The sequence below is a fragment of the Pleurodeles waltl genome, chromosome 4_1 (assembly GCF_031143425.1).
Source record: "Pleurodeles waltl isolate 20211129_DDA chromosome 4_1, aPleWal1.hap1.20221129, whole genome shotgun sequence".
Taxonomy (NCBI): domain Eukaryota; kingdom Metazoa; phylum Chordata; class Amphibia; order Caudata; family Salamandridae; genus Pleurodeles; species Pleurodeles waltl.
The window spans coordinates 743020596-743038181 of NC_090442.1; the positions used below are offsets into that span (position 1 = coordinate 743020596).

At 39.8% G+C, this 17586-nt stretch overlaps 1 long non-coding RNA gene across 1 annotated transcript in view; it reads right to left on the bottom strand.

Annotated features, from left to right (window-relative positions):
- Positions 1 to 1923: 1923 nt before the first annotated feature.
- The window catches only part of LOC138288575 (uncharacterized), a 240561-nt gene continuing 224898 nt past the window's right edge, over positions 1924 to 17586 (bottom strand). Inside the window, exons 3-4 of the long non-coding RNA XR_011202468.1 lie at positions 6294 to 6319; positions 1924 to 2072 (exon numbers count right to left, since the gene is read on the bottom strand). This is a non-coding gene — a long non-coding RNA (uncharacterized lncRNA). The remainder of the gene's footprint in view (positions 2073 to 6293; positions 6320 to 17586) is intronic.

Below are 17586 nucleotides of genomic sequence, written 5' to 3' on the forward strand. Positions count from 1 at the left end.
GTGCCACATGCTGATGCTAATCGGTAAACTGTAAACTTCACACCTGTATAACGTACTACTCACCCGTTAGGGTCTCAAGGCGCTGTACGCATACCACTGTGGAACCCCACCTGGCTTTTCCCTGTGAGGAACCCACTCCTGGGCAACCCCCAGGGTGAAGCCAGGCATCCAAGCACTGTCAGGGCCGTTGTGAAGATTAAGCAAGCTATTGCCCAGAGTTACAGAGTGGGACCCATTAATCAGATTAGGCACCGGAGTGAGAATTATCTGGTCCAAGGGAATTGAGCCCAAGACCCACAGAGGTGGGAATTGAAGCCTGGTCCTGGGCCAGATCTCTGCTTCAGGGTCTGCCGCTCTAACCATTGTGCCACACTTCTCCTCGGTGTTAGCTGAGGTTACTTACTCACATGACGACTGACAAATTACAGAGACAAATGGTTGATTAACTATTTTGCTGAACTTGATGGATATCATAGTTTTGCTGAATTGGGTTTTACTAATGTTTTGTGTTGCCGCCTTAGAATGTCTTTTGATTCAAGCTTTGATTAGATCAAGTCTTTTGCAACTTGCTGATTAACAAGTGTTTTAAAATCTGTTTCCAATTTGAATTGATGAATTAAGATTCCTGACTTAGTATTGTTAATGAAAGGGAAATAAAACCTATTAAACTTATAATCAAGGTGTGGTTATTCATGGTTGAAGAGTCATGGTGTGTGAAAATTATTGACTCCATTGATTGTAGATTTGACTAATGGTTATTGGTTATTGTGTGTTGATTATTGTTTCTGTATGAAAACTACGGTAAGAACACCCTCTACAAATCAAAAGGTTCATCGACCTATACGTGTCCCCTTGTAAGTTTACTTATTAAGGACCGATGCGCACGCATGGCCCTTTGACCGTACCAGAGGCTCGGCAACATGTACAACTTACACGCATTGTGAAGCAGTAATGCCAGGATAACAACAGCAACAACAACAAAACACCCACTCGCTAACAAAGTAAAGTGCTTCTATTTCACTAGAACTATGTCAAAGAATAGCGCGGAAGTAGATCGATGGTCTGCCAAGTATGAATTGTCTGCTGTTAAAGTTGGAAAAATAAAAATCAGAAGTTATACTGGAAAAAATTAATAACTGAGTAATTCTGGTATTTTTGGAACAGTGACATTTAATGCCTAAAATGTTGTTGGTAACAACCCTTTGAAAAGGACAAATAGGGTACCGTCATCCATTTCTGATAATTGTATACAAATGTGTTTATTTTCAGTTATCGCCATTTTAGATGTGTTCAGACCAACTCACAAAAGCAGGTAAGAATACATACAAGATTACTATATGAGAACTATCTGACACCTTCATCAATGTGTCAGATAGTGACTCTTCCCCAAAATTGGTTATATGAATATTGCACTTTATGTTGATATCTACGTCTTTGAAGAAGTCCACCATTTTAAGATGGCTAATTAAGTGACAGTAAACCAATAAAGTACTCACACAGTGATGGTAAATTTCAAGCTATGTAGCTAGATCGCTACAGTCTCTGTGTAGATAAATAGTTGTCTGGACAAACAAGTAGAAAGCGAGACCTAGCTAACTATAAAGAAGATAAATAGAGAGACGATAATTAGACAGTGATGGAAATACAGACACCTATAGGTTACAGACAGGGGTGACATTTTGCTAGACAGGTATTCCTCTAGACATGCAAATGGGGAGATCTTTAGTTGTTTATATTGTTTACATAACTGTGGACAACATATTTCCGGTTCAATAAGTAACATATTTACAACCTTACTTTTATTGTTTTGGTAAATGGTCTTTACAATTAGACAATTATTACAATTCATTTTAAATACAAATATGTATATTGGCAGACAAAAACAGAGTGCATCAGAGAAAAATGTTTTTGAATTGCTTGGAAGTTGCTTTTTGCCTATGAAGTAGTAAGATAATGTATATATTTGCCCACAGCGCTCACTGCTCCATAATATCATTGGTTCACTCTTCTGGTCCCATGTTTGGCTGCTGAACTTTCTGTTTGCTGTTTATTCAAGCGACGGATGACTCCTTCTGCGTTAAATAGAGCACAGAAATGAGAAACACTAGTAACAGCTGTCTTACAATGCAGAGATTTGCTGAGTAGAGTCATGTAACAAAGTCTCCCCCAAAGGAATAGTGGGCGGTGAGAGATAAAACAATTGTGTGCTGTATAAAGTCACAGCTCCCCACACATCATAAGGACGTCATTCTTTAAGTAGTTAAGGACTGTTAATGCCGCTTGTTCACTACAGTCTGTGTCAGTTTACGCAAAACATTTGCAGTCATATGTACACAAAAATAGGAATTACGATTTCCTAATCGCGATTTTTAGTGAATTGCAATTAGGAAATTGCAATTCCTAATGTAAGAAAACGTACAGACTTCAGATAGCAATTCCTATTGAGGGCGCAAATAGACTTACCTCATGAATATTAATGAGGTAGGTTGCAATTTACGACCCATTAGTAATTGCAGCCACCACAGTGATGGTGGCCTGCTGGGGGCAGTAGGCCACCATGTCTCTGACTACTTTTTAGTAAGGCAATATTTACTTTTTTTTCAAATACAGCCCATTTTTCTTAATGGAAAACATGATGCGTTAAGTTTCATTTTTTAAGAGTTGGCAGCGGTCCACAGAACCACTGCCTCCTCTAAAAAAATATTTGTTTTAACATTCACAAAGGGAACGGGGTCCTGTGGGGACCCCTACCCATTTGTGAATAGTTACCAACAGTCTGGTGGTGTCGGGCAAAAAATTATCGTTTTGCAAACATATTTTAGTTGCAAAACATTCATACATAGCACTGTAATTCAGTATTTGGAAGGGACTTCCTAAACACACCCCTTCCAAATAGCAATTCGCTAAACACAAATTGTGATTCAGTAACATTGCAATTTGGGTTATGTACACATGAAAAAGCATTTTTGCATTCGGAAATGGCCAAGTTCTGCCATTTCCCGACCGCAAAATTGCTTTTGTACTTATGGATCATAATCACTTATTCTCTCCGCCCTAATACCTCAAATGAAAAAATACCTGATTTCACCTGACATGCTCTCCCTCCTCCCTTGTACCTCTTTGTGACACACAAATGTAGATGATTCTTCTGCTTCTCTTCCTCTCCTCCCTTGTCCCATTTTTCCGCAGAATGAGCAATTCCTGCTTGCCCAGAGTCCTTGTTTGTAACTCACTAGCAAACATAAAATAGTGCTTATATTCGACCTTCCATCAAAACCTTTCTCTGATGTTCTTAACATCAAATACTATGCTATCACTGGGCCACACTCCCCTTTGATAAGAATGGGAGGTCTGAGATCCTGAGATGAACGTAGAAATGACTCATTGTGACTGAGCCAGTGCTTGAGAGGTCCTACATTTCCTCACTCTTACATACCGAGGGAAAAGTGGGACTCCACGTAACAGCCTTTGCCTACCAACCTCCATGTTCTATATTGAGAATTTGGAGTTCTACCGACTCAGGGGGTGATTTAGAGTTTAGCAGAGAAGGAGATGAACTGTCAGTCTACCAAACATGCAGCTACCCTGCTTCCTTTAAAGTTAGGAGAACTTCTGGATTTCTGAAAGTGGAGTCTCTGGGGGGGCGCACTTATAAAAACCTTGACCCAGTGGCCCGTCCATCACAGAGCTGCAAGTTTACTGTGGCAGATGTCCCACACTTTAGAATTTGTAGTCCACCACTGTTCTTTCCAGCCTGGAATAGCCTAGCAAGACATGGCAGCCCAGGCCAGAAAAATATTTTAAGACTCTATGGCAAAGAGAAAATACTCCCTGTGTTTAAAAATAAAAACCTGCTTTGATGGGCTGCTTCAGAAAATTTTAAAAAAATGTTGGGTCACAGAAACATGCCAGCTTATTTTGCATTTTGGTTTGCCAAATGTTCATACATCGCACATCAGGTGCACTTTCAGCACCTCGCCAAGCAAATGTGGATCCCTTAATAGGGCAGCCATTCTTTCACTAACAGGTGAAGTCAAGAGTGTAAGAGTGTGAATTTTCTAATATGTTTTATTAATAATTTCAATGTATTACCATATAGTGAATTAACATGCGGAAACAGGTGACTTTTGGAAATGGTTGCCATACTTGATTTCTGTTCTTTCGTTGAGCAAAATTCTAACTAAAGTTGTGGTTATTTTACGTGGTTCAAAGCTTACATAAAAGTGTGTTAAATGGCTTAATAGATGTGTACACAGCTAGCCTTAGTGGCTGCTGCATTATGTCTTACAAGGTCAAGTTTATAAAGTTCTTGCATGAGTTGAATGTTCTATTGTTTGAAATTGTCACTAATACGTGGTTTCTTCCGCGAGGATGAAAGTAAATGTTTTGGTTTGAGGAGTTTCCTCCTGAGAATAGAAGTTTAGACGAGATGGCATAACGGAGTCACAGACAAGACGGAAGAGGAAAAGTTACTGTTATGAATGTGTCCTGGTTATCACTAATGTCATAGCAATTTAGGTTATCAATTACAGCTACTATTGGTTGAATTGTAACCACCCCATGTACCGACCAATCATAAACTTTTAGAAGATTAGTATAACAACCTGGGTAGGATTTTTCTAGGAGAGATTATGAGAGACTATAATAGAAGAGAAGACAGTGAGACTCTAGAAAGGGGTTCCGAGATCCTTAGTTCGAGTTGCTGATGATTTGAGTCATATTAGCTGTGGGAGTTTAGCTGTCGATAGGCCCGATTCTCTGAAGACTTACCCAATGGTGTCCCTTTGCTGAAGTAAACTGCATGTTGTTGTACTATAGGTAATGTATGAATTGTAATTGTTATATGTGTCTCTTTTGCTTTTCAGGTACCAGCTGCAACATACAGTTTAAATGCTGCATATTAACAATAATGTTTTTTTTTTCTCCTTAATAACTTGAGTTAGTACATATTTCTAAATTTGTGTTTCTAAATTCTTTTACATGAAGTCCATTAGTGAGGGTATTAACTTTCAAATACCCAAGATTCATATTGACACTCTCTGATTGTTTGTACTAATTTATACATTACCATTATTACCAATTCTAGTGTTATTAATCAGTGTTATGATTTTAGAGATTATTTGCTTGATTGTTTTGATTAAACTTAGATATATAAGACGTTCTAATCAGCCACTATTGATTCTATATGCTTATCACTTGTGTTCAAGAGTTATTTTGGTGATATTAGCATTGTTAATCTAGGAAAATAATTTCATAATTCTTCTTAATAAACTGGTGTGATTATTGTTTGAGGTTCAGAATTCTAAATATGTTGTAAACTGTTGATAATCACATTGCTCATTTATGACATCCCCTCAATCCCCTGTCACTTCGATCCATTGACCTCTTGCACAAAATCCACTATTCAGCTTAAGTAATAGCTAGGATTTAGTGGCACTGCAGCAAGGGCTTCCACAAACTCAAGGTTCTGGCAGATACCCACCAGATTCTAAATGAAACCTGACAATTCTCCCACCCATAAATGGGGTGGGACAGCTATGGGTTTGACAGAAAGGGAGCTCACTATTTTATGGTGGAGCCCCTGAGCTTTTAAACTCTAAATTACCATTCAGTCTGACAGATCTGCTGGCATATGTCCTCCTCTTCCCATCTCTCGTTGATAAGTGAGTTACTACTGTCTCTGTCCCCTTGCTCCCTGCTCCCCTGTAATGCAAGTGCAGAGGAGCAAGAGGCAGCCCCTCCATTAAAACTCTGCTGAGCAGGTGACAATTACTTGTCCAGGTTGTCTCATTTTAGAGAGCCAAGGAACAGGGTTGAAGGCTGAGTGATAATGTTGAACTGACCAGTGGCAGCTTTCTAGGTCTTCTGTGGCACATTGCCACAAAATCACACAATTACGTTATAACATTTTAACTTCTTCCTCTGTCCTTTACAGACAGATTCAGGAAGATTACAGGAAATACAAATGTTTCTGCTGACTTACAAGGTACACACGGAAAACATTTTGCATGAAACTGATGTGGCCAAAGTGATTTTTCAATATTTTTGCATACAAGCTATTTATTATTGGGATAATGCACAATATATGTTAACAATGTACACAAATAGTATATATATCACAGTCTAAATGCCCATGACCATTTAGTACCATCAGCTCCCAGTTCTGTGCATTGCTATTTTTTACACACACATCCACTCACATGTACTTTTCCACACATTCACACACAGTTCAAAGAGGAACAATGTACTTATTCCACCATGTGAAAATCAGAAAAATATAGATTTCTGTTTACCTTTGGTTGTTCACAGCACGTTTTATCTGTAAAAAAACAAAATAGTTCAATAGATCAAAGATTCTCTCTATTGCTGGTCAAATTTTTTTACTACAGACTTCACAACATGCCCCACAATCACACAAGGTTTAGAGGGTTATTTATGCACCAGAGGTTTGTCTTGGGGGGGGGGGGGGGTGTTGTTCCCCACCAGATGCAAGCAGCACTAAATGTGAACAATAAAGAGGCAATGTTGGACCTGGCTTTTTTGACAGGGACATCCCCAAACTTTTTGCCTCCTTCCTCCTATTTTTTCTGACCTGTTGTTGTTGGCTTTTGACCTCTGGGCACTTTACCACTGCTAACCAGTGCTAAAGTGCATATGCTCTCTGTGTAAATTGTACTACTGATTGGTTTATCCATGATTTACTATTTAATTTACTTGTAAGTCCCTGGTAGAGTGCACTACATGTGCCTAGGGCAGGTATATTAAATGCTACTAGTGGGCCTGCAGCACTGGTTGTGCCACCCACCTCAGTAGCCCCTTAACCCTGTATCAGGCCTGACATTGCAAGGCCTGTGTGTGCAGTTTCACTGCCACTTCGACTTGGCATTTAAAGGTACTTGCCAAGCCTAGAACTCCCCTTTTTCTATACATAAGTCACCCCTAATGTGTGCCCTAGGTAACCCCTAGAGCAGGGTGCTGTGTGGGTAAAAGGCAGGACATGTACTTGTGTGGTTATATGTCCTGGTAGTGTAAAACTCCTAAATTCGTTTTTACAATACTGTGAGGCCTGCTCCCTTCATAGGCTAACATTGGGGCTGCTCTCATACATTGTTGAAGTGGCAGCTGCTGATCTGAAAGGAGCAGGAAGGTCATATTTAGTATGGCCAGAATGGTAATATAAAATCCTGCTGACTGGTGAAGTCGGATTTAATATTACTATTCTAGAAATGCCACTTTTAGAAAGTGAGCATTTCTTTGCACTAAAATCTTGTTGTGCCCTTCAATCTACGTCTGGCTAGGTTTAGTTGACAGCTCCTTGTGCATTCACTCAGACACACCCCAAACACAGGGTACTCAGCCTCACTTGCATACATCTGCTTTTTGAATGGGTCTTCCTGGGCTGGGAGGGTGGAGGGCCTGCCCTCACACAAAGGACTGCCACACCCCCTACTGGGACTCTGGCAGACAGGATTGAACTGAAAGGGGGCTTGGTGCATTTCTTAGACACTCTTTGAAGTCACCCCCACTTCAAAGGCACAACTTAGTATAAAACAGGGCCTCTGCCCTACCTCATCAGACACTTGCTGGAGAAGAAACCTGAACCAGAAACTACATCCTGCCAAGAAGAACTGCCTGGCTGCTCAAAGGACTCACCTGTCTGCTTTTCTACAAAGGACTGCTGCCTTGCTGTTGGCCTGCTGCCTTGCTGAACTCTTGTCTGGCTGTAAAAGTGCTCTCCAAGGGCTTAGATAGAGCTTGCCTCCTGTTCCCTGAAGTCTCAGGACCAAAAAGACTTCTCTCTTCCTCTTGGACGCTCCGTGCGCTGAAATTTTCGACGCACAGCTTGTTCCGCGGCAAGAAAAACGCCGCACACCGCCGCTGATCGACGCGACGCCCTCGGGACGACCGAAACTTTGACGCAGGCCTCGCAAGGACAACGCGCCCGACTTCCCGGGAGAAATCGACGCGACACCTGCCGTGAGATCGAAACTTTGACGCACGGCCTCGCAAGGACAACGCCGCCCGATTTCCCAGGAGAAATCGACGCGACGCCTGCCGTGAGATCAAAATTTTGCCGCACGGCCTCGCAAGGACAATGCCGCCCGACTCCCCAGGAGAAATCGACGCGACGGCTGCCGTGAGATCGAAACTTCGACGCACAGCCCCGCAGAACGAGGCGCAGCCGGAAAACAAGCAGGAAAATCCACGCACAGACCCGGGACATCTGGTACTCCCCGCGAACCACAGAAAGAGACTGTCCGCGCGCCGGAAAACAACGCACGACTCCCCGCGTGGAAAATAACGATGCAAGTCCGTGTGTGCTGAGGAGAAATCGACGCGCACACCAGTTTTCCACGTACCTCTTCTCCTGTGGCCCTCTGAGGAGATTTTCCACCAGAAACCAGGTACTTTGTGTTTGAAAGAGACTTTGTTTACTTTCTAAAGACTTAAGACACTTTATATCACTTTTCAGTGATATCTTTACAAATTCATATTGCAACTTTGATCGTTTTGACCTGAAGATACCCAGATAAATATTATATATTTTTCTAAACACTGTGTGGTGTATTTTTGTGGTGTTATGCTATGGTGTTGTATGATTTATTGCACAAATGCTTTACACATTGCCTTCTAAGTTAAGCCTGACTGCTCGTGCAAAGCTACCGGAGGGTGAGCACAGGCTGATTTTGGATTGTGTGTGACTTACCCTGACTAGAGTGAGGGTTCTTGCTTGGACAGAGGGCAACCTGACTGCCAACCAAAAACCCCATTTCTAACAGGCAATTAAATTATTTCATTGTCATTTTATATTTCACAAGGAGCGCCACAGCAGTACAGCCTGCCCCAGAGCCAGGAGAAATAAGGGGCGTGTCCTCCTTTGAACAAAGGACTAGAGCAGTGCTGGCCAGACATTGCAAAGTGTGCATGTCAGTTTGGCCGGCAGACTTGCGCCAGCTAAACTGACATGCGCACTTTGGAGCTCTTAACATGGCTGCCTTGGACAGCTACGACCACAGGCGTAAAGAGCCAGCCTGCTCCATCCAATCCTCATGCTTCTCTCATGGTGGTAATCAGCATGAGAGTAAAGCCAGGATTGCTTAGAAAAGTTTCCTCTTCCACTCATGCTGGTCAGATATTGTAAAGGACAAAGAGGACGATGCACCCTGAGTAAGTACATTTATTTAAAAAACAAATATTATAATGCATGTGAGGGTTTTAATTGTGCATGCTTGTGTAATGTTTGTGTACTGTTTTCACTTTTTTCCGATGCAATAAGGCACTTTGCTCACCCCACCACTTTTATATATCACTGCACGCTGCTATATTTATGTGGCTGAGAATCCTGCCCACCAAACTGATGGTCTACCTGCTTTATTTGGAATAAGACTATCATGTTTCAGCATTCAGAGACCCAGCTGGTGCAATCATTACTTTGGTGGCCCCACAACAGTTTTAAAAATGTTGACACTGTTGTGGTAATGACCACTATGGTGCATCATATTGTAAATACAGCTCAACCTGGTGTCGTTGGGCGGTTAAGGGGGACGCAAGAGAAATGGGGCATAGGGAATAATGCACCACTTTCTCATAAATATGCCAGTAAGAATGCTTTCAGAGGTCTGGCAGCAGATCCTTTGAAGGCACAGCAATCTCCACCAGGAAGACTGGAATCCCTAAATATGGCAGGTTGTAGTCCTCCAGGGCATTGGCTGCTTTGATGGAATTAAATACCGCCCACCAAACCCTAAATGACCCAATTAGTTCACCAATAAAGAAGGGCTCAAAAGGGAGAGCAGGAAAAGAAGTATATTGTTATGAACATTCTCTAATGCATACAGAGAGCCAATAAGTGACACCATAGGTTTTAAGTGAAACTCAGACATAACAAGTGCTAAATATTTCAACTTTAAACAATTGAGGTTTTTTAAAGCCAATTAGCTGACCAGGAATTAGTAGATGATGGTAAACAATAGACAACTGCTGAGAAACTATTTTCCTTTTCCTTATGCCCTCTATATTCCGCAGCACCTCCATACTTGACACTGCTTAGGTGACATGAACCTCTCAGATTTATTCGCCCAATATACCTCTAGAAAACACATCATTTATACCTCCTGAAAATTGTGCTAAATTAGCTATCCTTACAACAGCATCCTAGTGTCCATCAGGACCTCTCCTGCGCTGCTTCAATTTAGGAAGAAGTTGAAGACTCATATCGTTAAATAACACTACATCACAGTGTAATAACTATCCACAGCTTAACTTCCTCCCCTATTACTTGCTTTCTTTAAGCTTGCCTTTGACCATGTACAGCATTCTGCTTCCTTTTGGTTATGTTTGTGCAATAGAAATACCATATACATATAGACATATCCTAACAATGCTGGTATAAACTCCCAACAAGCAGAAATCCAACATCAAACACTACACTCAGCATCTGTATAGCCTTTTATTCAGGATCTCACAGTGGACTACAACAAAGCATCCTCATACACAATAAAGATAAGCATAATAAGAAGGTGCCATACACAGAAAAGATGTTCTAGGCTGCCAGTAGCATAAAAGGTCACTCAACTTACTGTATTCTTATCTAATATGGTGTAGATCACACCATACATCACTGCATTTCTGAAGAGAACTGATGAAAAGCAAGCTAATAATAAATTGAGTATTCTAAAAACAGCCTGCTCAAATAGATGTGAACCAAATATTATGATAGCTTCAAGAAACAGATAGCTTTTTTGGCTATTGGTCAACAAAAGACTTAACCAGAAACATTGAGGAACACCTGCAGAACTTTAATAAGGAAATAGAATATATTGTGGTCAAAGTAGCTCACTCTGGGCCATATGTATAAATGCATTTTTGCAAGCACAAGCAGCACTATTGGTAGAATACGGGCATTTGCGACCTCAAAAAGGCTATTTTATATGCACAAAATACAAATTGCAATTGGGTAGCATGTTAACGAATCACAATTTGTGTTTAGCACATGCATGTCTAGGGTGTCCCGTTCTAATATTGAATTGCAGTGGAAATGCTGTGTGACCAAGCAAAGGTCACAAAACATTCATTTATACCACCACCTCTGGGGAGGTGGTAATCATTCACAAATGGGAGTACTTCCCTTTTGTGAATGTTGATACAAATATTTTTTAGGAACAGGGAAACAATTTTTTCTCTTTAAGGAAAATGGGTTGCAAGTAAAAAGAAAGGTAGCTTTATTAAAAAGCCATCAGGGACATGATGTCTGCTAACTCCAGCAGGCCAACATCCCTGTGATGGCTGCAATTCCTAATGCGTTGCAAATTGTGACCTACCTTACTAATGTTTATGAGGTATGTATATTTGTGACCCCATTAGAAATCACTGTATTTTATACATTAGGAATTTGAATTTTCTAAATGGGATTCACAAAGAATCACAATTAGGAAATCACAATCCATAAATTATGTACATAGGGTCCTAGAAGCTGAAGTGTATACAGATATCCAGGAAGTAATGAAAGTAAAAAAAAAAAAAATTGATTTTGTTGTCTTAAGAAGGGCATGCCAGCACCTGGGGTATTAAAGTCACAAAACAAGAACCCAAAATGAAGAATCAAATGTGTGAGTGGCCCTAGAGGCTAACTCAGAACACAATAACCCATAATAAACACACAAAGATACTCTTTCAATGTATTGCCACACAAACATAATAAACATCAAAATAAAGATACTGACAATCCCATCCTTGCTCTCTATGTGAAATCTAGCTATTCTTCTTTTCCAATGGAAGCTCCAAAAGGTTGCCCCAATGTCCAAATAAGAAATAACAAAATGGGCATATGGCATGGAAGTATCATTAACGCTGCCAGTGCCTTGCTCCAAACGACTAATAATAGTACACACTCTAAAATACCATATTTTAAGTACAGCCCATATGAGGGCGTAGGATCCAGCTGGGCACCTCAAAGTTCAACATTTGTGGAGATTCTGGTATGACTCTCTTCAGGCTAGACCCAGTGGTTAGTCAAAGTGCTGTTCCCCAGTGGAAGAAAGCAGAGACCCAACCTGTGAAGAGCCCATCAATGATACAGGCTCACAATGAGCCTGCAACCCTGAGGAGAAAGAGACTACACCTTTCAGTCACAAAAGTAATGATGCCCAAAATGGTGCTGTGACAGCATAGTGGTCTGAAACAGATTTTCTTCAGCAGTGGGTAGTCCTGCTGGTAGTCTGCAATCTCCACATGGCGGCATGAGAGTCTGATCTTGAGTACCCCAGGAAAGCAGTACTAGAGGAATTGGTTTGGCTAATTGACTCAGCACTGGGAAGGAAAGAGGATTTGCAGGGCAGCACAGGGATCTGGAAATCACATTCTTATCATAATACATGTTGGTGAAATCACTGTTGCTTACATGACACCCTCCCAGGAGGTAGGAGGCACACTCTTGTAGCCTGCTATCATGCCCTTGAAAGGAATGCAAACAGAAATTGAAGTGCAGCTTATTTTCCCCAGCATCATCCATATTGTGGGTACCTGTGAAAATTACCTTATACATACTCACACTGACAAGCCCAGATTGATGCAGTTTGAATCATTAAAGATGGCCATCCTGGGGAAGCGTGGCTTGTGCCCAATCAAGAATGGCAGCATCCCACTTCTCCTCGGAGTGACGCACATTTTCTGTCTACAGAGGCGGTTTTCCCTGATGTCGCCAGCTATTTCCTGACCCAGGGAGGTGGTGTGGACCTGCAGCTTTCCTGGGCTGCCTTTTATGACCTTTCACAGTCATTTCTGTCTATTTTTAAACAAAACACATTCTGTTCAGCTGCAATGAGCATTGTGTGAAGAGAGTGGCAGCAGTGGAATGTTCATGAGGGGCCAACTGCTGCATAGCAGTTACAATAAACAGAGCCTTATAAATGATGTTTCTCTCATTTCCTCTGTAAGTATTCTTCTCTCATCATTCTCTAGTGCATATTTTTGAACTTTCTGAGTTTTTAACATTATGACATTTTTCTTGTGGCTGCACTGCAATGCAGCTAAGGAACGTTTAAGAAGAAATAAGTCTGGCCTTCAATACAACGTTTTGAGAAGATTCACTTTTCGATGAAATATAATGTTTTTTAGCACTGTCTCCCCTTTGGTTTCCTCTCAGCTATAATATGAAAGACATATTTTTTACCAAAGAAGTGTATTCATTTGTTCTGTCCTTTTTGCATTTTAACTGCGGTGTCTGTGAGGGATGGTTTCCCTTTTAATCACATTAGAGATCCTCTCCTCATTGTGGCTCAGTAATTAAACTTGCAATTGCTTTCATCTATAACCACACTTGTTAATTTTTTGCGCATTGCTGTTTGCACAGATTAAAACAAACTTCACATCGCTCTAGATCATCATTTGGCTATTTTACTTCACAAGTTCATGCATTATCCTTTTGATATCAAATTTAAGATGCAAATGCCTTGATCCTTAGATACTCTTCCTCTTCTTCATCTTCAGGAAATGGTGCTCTGCCACATGCAATAGGGAAAGCTTCAGCCGGAAGATTGAAAAAGACCCTCCTTCTTTCACTAAATCTTCCCCTTCTGTTTGCATGGATCTTCTTCTGGAGGAGATAAGAGCATTGTGCCCATGCATTAAGGAGACTAATACGAAACTTCAGAGTTTGTGGGATAAATGCTCCAAGTTGGAACAGCGGTTGGTGGTGGCTGAACAGCGCATATTGGATCTCACCAATTCAGTTCATGAAGTCCCAATTCTTCAGTCCCAAATCTCCTTGTTTCAAAGGAAGGTTGAAGATTTGGAAAACAGGAATCAAAGGAACAATCCACACATGTATGATTTGCCGGAGGAGATGAAGGGCTCTGATCCTGTCTCATTTTTTTGGAACTTTTCTTCTCAAACTATTTCAGTTGTCAAGGTCCTCACCTCTAAACATTCAGAGTGCAAACAGACTTGGCCATGTACCTCATGCAACATCTACTTCCACTAGACTGAGAGGTGTTATATTATATTTTCTTGAATACATCGATTTGCTTAAAGTTTTAACAGCTGCTCAGTCCTAGATACAAATTTTATGGAATGGAAATCTTTTGTACTTCTCTCAAAATTATGCCACGAATACAGCAGACTGACACAAAAATGTACTTTCTTTGAGACCTGCACTTCGCTGTCTTGGTTCCAGTCACCTATATTATAAGACTTCCCCAGATGAGGATCCTGCACATAGACTTTGTTCTTATACTGTTCTGACTTGTTTCTTCCTATTTGCGTCATCTTTTTTGCATTAACCCATCACATGATGTACCGTTAACCTTCTCCTTATGTTTGATATTAGATTTAACCAATGTTTAATGTTTAATTTATACTCAACTTGTTTTTCTTTTTACAGACTTATGTTCCTCAAAGTTAACTTGTGATCACCCCAGTGCGTCTCCTACATCGTTCACCTTACACCATTCAATGCTTATCTCCCATTGTCATCTACCTGGAGCTCAGATGTGTCATCCTTCCATGTGGTCTCAACACCCATCGATTGTTTTTAAGTTCTTTAGAGGTATGCTTTCGCTCATTCTTCTCCTTTGTTCTTCTTTTACTTTTGTCTGTTCTTCTACGATTCCAATCATTTCTATCATTCTATTCTCTATACACCTATTTCCTTCCCTTTTGGCACTACATTTTTCTTCTCTCTTTTCCTCTCTTTTCCTGTGTTGTCTTCTGTTGTACCTAATTTTATGCATCATATGTGTTTTAAGTGCATGCTCAAATAACCGTTTTTACTTTTTTATTCAATGACATTGAAAAAAAAATCTTGGAATGACGAAGAATTTGGTTCACCAATTAAGCGCTAAAGGATCTTGACTCATCTAGCTCAACTTAAATGCTGACATTGCCCTTATTCAAGAAACACACCTTGCTGAATCTGAGTCTATAAAATTAAAGAGAGGGTGGGTGGGCAATACTTTCTTTTCACCAGATGAAGGAAAGATAAATGGTGTTGCTGCTTTATGTTGTATATCACTCAATGTTAAATGTATTTCACAGGCATTTGACTCTGAATGAAGATAGTTGCTCACTTGTCTCTTAGTTGATGGTGTTCTAGTTTCTATTTGTAATGTTTATGGCCCTACTAGTCCTGACAGTCAGTTTTGGTCTGATGTCTTCCAGAAACTTTTACAATGACTTGATGATCTTTTATTTTTGCAGGAGACGTGTAATCAAATTGCTGATCATTTTATTGATAGAGTTTCCTCCTCCACATACATGCCTCCCCAAAGTCAGAAATTGTTCTTCATGCCATTAAACAGCGCACATTGAAGGATGCGTGGAGACTTTCTAACCCAACTCTGTGTGAATACACATACTACTCCCCACACACCATTCTCAATCAAGAATTGATTATATTTTTATTTCACATTCTTTAACACACAATTTACACTCAGCTGATATAGGCTCTATTCTAATTTCTGATCATGCCCTAGTATTCATACTTTAGGTATTCTACCCAACACTGATTTGTCAAATCGATTTAACAATACTCTTTTCCTAGACCCTTCGTTCACATCTGCTTTCTCCTCATTCTTTGACTTGAATGACACAGATCAAATTAACTTTCACTGCATTTGGGACGCATTCAAAGCCTCTGCTCAGGATTTTGTTATTAGATATGTTTCTAGAAAGAAGAAATCTTCTCTTAAAAATAATTTGAATTATTTCAGCATATTAAACAATTAGAACAGTCATTACACTTCTAGGTCTAAGGAGTGCCTTTAAGATCTTATTATTGCTACAGTTCAATGCAATAAATCCTCATTTGATGATGCATCCTCTTTTCTCCTAAAATTTAGTGCCAAATATTATGGGGGTCAGAATAAATCTGGCAAATTGTTACCTAACTATCTCAATATTAAAAATAATAGAAACAAAATTGAATCCATTAAAGATGCTCACTCTAATTTGTTATATAATGATGAAGAGATCTTTTTTTATAAACAACTATACACCCTTGAGCATACCCCTGTAGACTCCAAATTTACTTAAAAATAATCACACTCACAGAAGGATTTTGATAAACCTATTGAATTCTTTTAATTAGAAAAAGACATTAACTTATCCGAACTTGTTATTGAATTATCTTCTCTTAAATCAGACAAGCACCAGGGTCTGATGGATTTAGTACAGAATTCTGTCTCTCATTTTCCCAAACTACTCATTCCCAAATTGTCTCTCCTGGTTAACCATTTTCTTTAGTCAGACAAATCTTCCAGTTCCTATCCTGATGCCCTCAGCCGTCTTATTCAAAAGGAAGGCAAAGATTCTCAGCACTGTAAAAATTACTGACCAATTTCTCCTGTCAATATTGACGATAAAATATTTGTGAAAACCTTAGCTTTCCATCTGGAACCCTTTCTACCTAATTTGCTCAGAAAAAAACAATTCATATTTGCCAAGAGACGATATATAACTGATAACACTTGCTTATTCTTCGATGTACTTTCCAAATCTCAGAAACCACTTCATACTCTAGCAGCAATTACCCTTGATGCAGAGAAGGCATTTGATCATGTCAATTGGTCCAAATTCAAAACTGGTTTAGTTTAGAACCGAACATTAACTCACTCATTTCTCTTTTATAATCCCCTCCTCAAGCAGCCATATATGAAATGGCATATCTTCTCCTATTTCCCTTTAGGTAGGGGGGTCATCAGGATTGCCTTCTTTCTCCTTTCCGTTTTAATATTGCTCTTGACCCTTCCCTCCCTTGTATTAGGAATAATACTACAATACAGGGTTTCACGAGGAACACTCAACAAATTAAGATAGCAGTCTATGCTGACGATAGCTTTCTATTTATATCTCATCCTCATACTTCACTTTTTGCTAGACGTCTCCTCTTATTCTCTCATATCTGATTACAAATCTAACTATTACAAATGTGAAATGTTACCCTTAAATAAATACACTTTAGGACATCACTTTTCAGACACACATTTCTTGTAAAATGCTTCCAAACTCATATATATAGTGTTATGGTTTTTATCTTGGCTTAAAACTTCATTTTTTTTCCAAGCCTGGAAGAGTGCAATATTATGGTCAATCATTGGCATCCACTGAATCCTTCCCGGTGGGGTCGTTTGGCCACCATCAAAATGATAATAGTGCCTATTGTTATCTATACCATATCCAATATCCTCCTTTCCTTCTAATACCCCCCTTTCCATACCACAAATTCTTTTTAGACAAATTAATTCCATACTTTCATCTTTCCTGTTGAATGGGAGGAAACCTCATCTTTCTCTAATTAAATTAAAATGCCCCACAACAGATGGAGGTGTTAATTTCCTTGAGTTTAAAAAATATCACTCGGCCTTCTTATTAAGACAATCAGTTCATTGGATTCAGGATGCTAATGAAATGTTTCCTTTATGCATGCTATTGGAAGAGTCTTTCCTTTCCCTCTTTAATTTCCGTGAGTATTTCGTCTTCTCAAAAAAGCTTCAAAATCTCTATTCCCCTATTTTTTTTAAACATCTTGGTTTGTTATTAAAACTCTCCCATTTGGCACAATACTTCTATTTACACAAAAACACTTTCATT